Consider the following 7,549-nt stretch of genomic DNA (forward strand, 5'->3'; position numbering starts at 1 on the left):
TGACAACCCCATGGTTGGACAGTTCAGGTGATGGTTAATATGGGAGGGTGGCTTGGGGACCCAGAGGAGGTAATGGTTCTTCGTTACCTGGTGGAAGAGCTCCCTTTTGCAGACCCTGTGGAATTGTTCTAGTTCTGCTCTCTTCTGGGAGCTTGTTCTACCAGGTGGGGCCAAGATGGAGAAAGCTCTGGCCCTGGTTGAGAGGCAGTTTGGTGTAGTGGTTAGGAGTGTGGACTTCTAATCTGGTGAGTCGGGTTTGATTCCTTGCTCCCCCACATGCAGCCAGCTGGGTGACCTTGGTCTTGCATATGGCCTTAAAGGTGATTGCCAGAACCTTAAGTCTGATCTGGAATTTGACTGGTAACCAGTACAGTTGAAGGATGGGCTGAATGTGAGACCTCCAAAGTATTGTAGTGAGGTTCCTAGCCACAGCATTCTTGAACAGCTGTAGTTTCCAGATAAAGGTTAAGAGCAGGCAAATTGCAGAAGTCCAATCTAGAGATGATCGTTGCGTGGATCACTGTGGCTACGAGTTTCAGGGCCAAGTAGGGTGCTAGTAATCTGGCTTGGCGAAGATTGCAGTTTCTGTCATGCATGCCCCGCCTACCTTGTGCTCTACAGAGTAGGTTGGCGGAATAGCGGTTTTGTTGTTGACTGATCTAGCGTTGTACAGCATCCATGTTGGAGCAGGTCTCTAACGCTAGCCTCCATCCAATGACCCAAGAAATGGGACAGAGGTTAGAAGGGCATGACCATATCTCAAATCCCTTCTCAAATTATACATTAATTTATAATGTTAAAAACAGGAAACTGATTGCCCACTTTTCTATCATGGGATTGGAGGGGGCCCACAAAGATGTATGTCTGTCGATTAAGTATTGGTATTGTTTTTATTTTAACAGCTTTCCCTCCTCTCCCTGATCCAGTGAAATCTTCTGATTTCATTTTTAGTGTTTGTGGTACCACCATAAAATGAGCAAGCTACTACTGGTGGCTTCCTGTCACAGCTGAGAGGCTTTGCTTCGTATTTCCACAAAACGAATAATGTTTCAACTGCTATTTGATTGATGCATTCAACTACAACATCTTTTTTCCCAGGAGGCCACCCTCTTGGGCAGGGAACCTATTGTTCATGATTCAGCTAGTCCTTCCACTTAGCAGGCCCACTGATGGGGCATTTCTGCTTAGCATACAGAACATTCCCTGTACATTGTTTGACATCTCCAACTAGAAGGATCGGGTTGTAGGAGATGTGAAAGACTAGTGGAGACTGCTGCCAGCAGGGTAGATAACACTGCCCTTGAGAGACCAATGGTCTGACTTGGAATAAAGTAGCTTCATGGGTTCAAAATAGTTTAGAACATCACAGGGTAATTACATGGAATATTGTAACAAATATAACAAGCAGTCCAGAGGTGTCTGTCACATGGACCCTGGCTGCTGTGTTTTGAACCAGCTGTAGTTTCCAGATAAAGGCTAAGGGTAGGCCATTTCGTCACTGCTTCCAGACATCTGGAGGAGCTTCTGGGGGAGAGTCAGGGAGGTCATCCATCAGGAGGAAGAGCTGGGTGTCATCTGCATATTGGTGGCAACCCAGCCAAACATGAAACGTTTTTTGTGGCTATCAGAATGACAGAAAGGCATTTAAGAAGGTACTCAATCAATGGTTCACAATGACCACCAACAAAAAGAGCCACACTTATTTCCATCCCTAGGAGAAGCCCAACACCCTAGGGAGGCTTGCAGTTTACCTATTCCTCAGTGACTATTTCAGGGTTGGAGCACTTTGCCAGCCACAAACCCCACTGTGCATGGTCTCATAAGGTGGATGCCTCATTGGGGAATGGTGTACAGAAGAGTCGCATATGGCTCTTGAGCAGGGGTAGTCAAACTGCGGCCCTCCAGATGTCCATGGACTACGATTCCCATGAGCCCCTGCCAGCATTTGCTCATGGGAATTGTAGTCCATGGACATCTGGAGGGCCGCAGTTTGACTACCCCTGCTCTTGAGTCACTGGGTATCACCAATGTAGCATAACTGTTCCAAGTTAAAACGGCCAATTGTGCCGAGATTATAAAGAATTATCCAATGTTCCTTTGTAACTCTGAATCTTCTCTGAAACATCATCCTGGGCTGCTTTACATCAGGGTGTAAAAATATCCTCTCTGAATTGTGCCCCCCCCCCTGCTTGTGTTGCAGTTACCCACATGAAACACATCTGCAAGAATATAGTCAATATTTCCAAGGAGTAGTAATGTTTCTCAAGGTGATTAAGTTCCAAGGATTCTGAGTCACCATGAAGGCAAGGAAAAGATATTTTAGGATGAAAAGAAATTGCTAAATGGAAAGTGTTCATCTCAGTCCTATGCTGAATTAGACAAAGCTGAGTTTGTTAAGAGTGCACAATTCTACATATAAGTTGTAGCTTTCCACAAGTTTAATTCCATTGGTTATTAGAGCTATAAAGTTTTCTTGCTGGATTGGATTCGTTGCCAAGGTCATGATCCTGCCCATCTTAACAATATATCCACATAAACATTTTCTACCCCAAGTGCTGGCTTCCAGTTGAATTCTGGATCAGGCTTAAGGTTTTAGTTATTACCTTTAAAGCCACACCCGGTCTGGGCCCAGTATACTTGAGTGATTGCATCTCTGCCTATATCCCTCAAAGAGCCTTGTGCTCTACCACTCCAATCTCCTGGTGGTCCCTGACTTCAAGGATGCCCACTTGACTTTAACGATGGCCAGAGCTTTCTCCATCCTGGCCCCCACCTGGTGGAACGAGCTCCCAGAGGAGAATAGGGTCCTGATGAAACTCGAACAGTTCTACAGGGCCGGCAAAAGGGAGCTCCTCCAGCAGGCATTTGGTTGAGGTCAATCTGAATTACCGCTTCCCATTGGCCCCCCAGCATCCCTCTTCCGACAATCATTACAGGTCCGGCCAAACCGCTAGGCCTTCAGTACGAGTTGCTTAATGTTCTCCAGTATTCTACCATTTTACAATGTTTATCGTTATCACTATATTGATGTTACTGTTATCACATTACTATAAACCGCGTTACCTGTAGTGTTCCCATATCATGTAAACCAACCTGAACCTTTGGGAAGGGTGGTAAGTACGTTAGCAAATAAATAAATGTGTGTATCCAGTTATTTCCCACAAAGTAGGGGCATGAATTCAATTATTAACTAAAATAAACAAGTTCCATTCATTGTTTTTATTGTAATGAAAAACAGGAAAAGTAATAACATTATTTAATACTATCCTAGTGCCTGGGCATCTGGTTTAGAAAGTTCAAGTGACCCTTAAGCTCACGAAAAAAAGGGGAGACGGGAGGTAATGAAAAGGAAATAGATTCACAGAGGAGACATTTCCTTGTAGGTTTTGGCTGCCACAGAGCTTCAGTCAATCATAAATGGCTTTGAGAAGGCTTTCCTCGTAACATATAAGGATCATCCTTCCAGCCAGCATTTCTTCAAATTTAGATCGAGGTTGCAATACAAGGAAAGAGAGAGGGATCTTAACTTGTCTCTACCTGTACAGTTAGAATGTGTTTCCCTGGAAGGGTGGAACTGGGTTGGGTAGAGTTAAAAACCACACCTGGCTTTAATGAGTGGGAAAAGGAACTTTAATTCCCCAGCCCTCTCCCTGAGTTGAAGTCCTGATCCAAACCGGTAGAAGAAGAAATTTTAACATCCCCCTCCCTGTGCTGAAACCCTGAGAGCCTTGTGCCTGCAATTTACTGTTTAAAAAATAATCCTGGGAAGTCTCTATCCTGGACCTTTCAATGTCTTAAATTCTGAGCCCAGTGTCCCACCAGAAGTTCAATCAGGGTGAAATTGGGCTATGGTCAAGCTTGAACTAAAAGCGATCAAACATCGCTTTTAGGGTTGCCATCCTCCAGATGGCGTTGGGAGATATCTCAAAATTGGAAGAGAGCAAACGTTATTCCGATCTTCAAAAAAGGGAGGAAGGATGACCCGGGAAACTACAGAGCCGGGGAGTCTGGCCTCTGTTGTGGGGAAGATAATGGAGCAGATATTAAAGGGAGTGATCTGCAAACATCTGGAGGACAATTTGGTGATCCAAGGAAGTCAGCATGGATTTGTCTCCAACAGGTCTTGCCAGACCAACCTGGTTTCCTTTTTTGACCAAGTAATAGGTTTTCTGGATCGTGGAAATTTGGTTGATGTCATTTACTTGGATTTTAGTAAAGCTGTTGACAAGGTTTCCCATGATGTTCTGATGGATAAGTTGAAGGACTGCAATCTGGATTTTCAGATAGGCAGGTGGATAGAGCATTGGTTAGAGAACCGCACTCAAAGAGTTGTTGTCAATGGTGTTTCATCAGACTGGAGAGAGGTGAGTAGTGGGGTACCTCAGGGCTCGGTGCTCGGCCCAGTACTTTTTAACGTATTTATTAATGATCTAGATAGATGAGGGGGTGGAGGGACTACTCATCAAGTTTGCAGATGACACCAAATTGGAAGGACTGGCAAATACTCCGGAAGATAGAGACAGAGTTCAACGAGATCTGAAAACAATGGAAAAATGGGCAAATGAGAACATGATGCAATTTAATAAAGATAAGTGTAAAGTTCTGCATCTGGGTCAGAAAAATGAAAAGCATGCCTACTGGATGGGGGATACGCTTCTAGGTACTGTGTGTGAACGAGACCTTGGGGTACTTGTGGATTGTAAACTAAACATGAGCAGGCAGTGTGATGCAGCGGTAAAAAAGGCGAATGCCATATTGGGCTGTATCAACAGGGGCATCACATCAAAATCACAAGATGTCATAGTCCCATTGTATACGGCACTGGTCAGACCACACCTGGAGTACTGTGTGCAGTTCTGGAGACCTCACTTCAAGAAGGACGTAGATAAAATTGAAAGGGTACAGAGGAGAGTGACGAAGATGATCTGGGGCCAAGGGACCAAGCCCTATGAAGATAGGTTGAGGGACTTGGGAATGTTCAGCCTGGAGAAAAGGAGGTTGAGAGGGGACATGATAGCCCTCTTTAAGTATTTGAAAGGTTGTCACTTGGAGGAGGGCAGGATGCTGTTTCTGTTGGCTGCAGAGGAGAGGACATGCAGTAATGGGTTTAAACTTCAAGTACAACGATATTGGCTAGATATCAGGAAAAAAATTTCACAGTCAGAGTAGTTCAGCAGTGGAATAGGCTGCCTAAGGAGGTGGTGAACTCCCCCTCACTGGCAGTCTTCAAGCAAAGGTTGGATACACACTTTTCTTGGATGCTTTAGGATGCTTAGGGCTGATCCTGCATTGAGCAGGGGGTTGGACTAGCTGGCCTGTATGGCCCCTTCCAACTCTGTGATTCTATGAAAATTACAAGAGATCTCCAGACAACAAAGATTGGTCCTGCCACAGAAAAGATGACTTTAGACTCTACGGCAGGGGTAGTCAAACTGCGGCCCTCCAGATGTCCATGGACTACAATTCCCAGGAGCCCCCTGCCAGCAAACGCTGACAGGGGGCTCCTGGGAATTGTAGTCCATGGACATCTGGAGGGCCGCAGTTTGACTACCCCTGCTCTACGAGGTTATACCCCTTAATTGCATTGGCTTCTCTTTCAAATGTTAAAAGCTTCATTTAGTCCTGATTCTTCCTCTTTACTCATCTGGTTACAATGGTCTGTTTGCAGGAGCCTCCTTTATTTGCTGTGTCATGTGGGCGAACATTGTTTGCCCATATTCCTAGCCTGAACTAAAATGCTAGAAGCATTATTCATGTACCACGTGATCTGCAGAAGTACATTTCCTAGAACAAGCTCTCTCAACTAGGGTTTCACAAAACCCTGGGGTTTCTTGACAGCCCCTGGAAGGGTTTCTTGAGTTGATGGGAGTTAATTCATTAATACATACATACATAGTCATGTTGACACGCCGAAAAGGGCCTATGATGGGCCTGGAGGGGGTGGGAAGGGGTGGGCATATACACAGCATATATATACACAGCCCACACACCTTGGGTGGGCATATACACAGCTCTGCTTCCCAACCATATTCTCCACAATCATGCCACTTCTGGGGTTTCTCAGAGCCTGGACAATGTTTCCGGAGTTTCTCAATGGTAAAGAAGTTGAGAAAGGCTGTCTAGAGAGATGAGCCTTTGAGGACACAATTGGTTCAGCATCTGTTAATAGGTACAGCTTGAGATCCACTGCATTGTTTGAGTTCTGCTTTGGTTGCAAAACTAAGGGCGTTGTGGGTGGGTCTGAATTCAGATGGCAGAGCAGATGCTTTGCATAGAAGGGCTTGAGTGACTGCAGGTGTCTCTTGTTAAACAATGACACACAAAGCAGAGAAGCAGGCAATAGAGAGCTTCTATTGAGAGCCAGTGTGGTGGTGGGTAGTGTCCAACTGGGATCTGGGAGTTTGACTCCTTACTTTGCCTTACTTATGGCAGCCACATGTTCTCAGCCTAGCCTACCTCATAGGGTTGTGATGGGGATAAAATGAAGAAGTCTAGCCTACCTCATAGGGTTGTGATGGGGATAAAATGAAGAAGACAGTGTCATGTGCTTTGGGTCCCCATTGGGAAGAAAGGCAGGCTATAGATGAAGTAAATGATTTAATAGTAGTCATTTGGTAGGGGAATGTCATAGACTTGAGCCAGTAATTCCCCTGTTGTGAAAAAGGAAAGTTTAATTTCTGAGAGCCCAAGGCATGCAGGGGAGCAACCAAGCTGAGACCAGTGTGTGCACCTGGTGTATTGTTTTGCCCAGTGTGTCCACCTGGTTTTGCACCCCTACCCCTCTGACTTTCTGTTCAAAGACATGTACCTCTCTTTATAAGAGAAAAACATCTGGTAACCCAACTCCTTAATCACAAACAACTTTGAGCATGAGCAGGTACTTAAAGAAGTGGCAGCTAATTTGGTGTGAGTGGCTCCCAGACTGAGCCTGGGAATCAGCTGGAAATGCTGACCTCTCCAAGCTCGGAAGACTGGCTGATGACAGCCTTGCCACAGTGGAGCCTGTCCACTGACTCTCTGTATGATGCCTAACTTATGTGGACGGGGTGTAGGATAATGCTGCCTCTCTCTCTCTCTCTCTCTCTCTCTCACACACACACACACACATGCGCAAACACAGGGGGAAGGCTTATCTAAGAACAAGCAATTCATATTTTGACAGTCTGAATGTAAAAAAAAAAATCCCCTTCAGCCAATTGGAGTGCCTTCAATCTTAATTCTGGAAAAAGAAAAGGCCTAGTTTATACATACTATAGATGTTCTCATGATGATTCCAAGTCAGAACTAAGCATGAGGCATTCATCCTGTTAAGTAATCTCCCATAACTGCAATTTCATATCAATGAGCATGTGGCTTAAAGATGTATTTGTGGGCGTAATGCTTCTTCATGACACGTTGCTAGAGCATTTTTAAAGCCACAGTGTTGGGTTTTTTTGGTGGTGGTAGAGCCATGCGTGAACATGATTAATGCAATCTGGGCAGTGGACAGGTGGAGGTGGCCATACACTCAGGGAAAGGAAAACAGCACTGGGAGACAGAAGTACCCTGT

This window comes from Paroedura picta, chromosome 18, assembly GCF_049243985.1.
Source record: "Paroedura picta isolate Pp20150507F chromosome 18, Ppicta_v3.0, whole genome shotgun sequence".
Lineage (NCBI taxonomy): Eukaryota > Metazoa > Chordata > Lepidosauria > Squamata > Gekkonidae > Paroedura > Paroedura picta.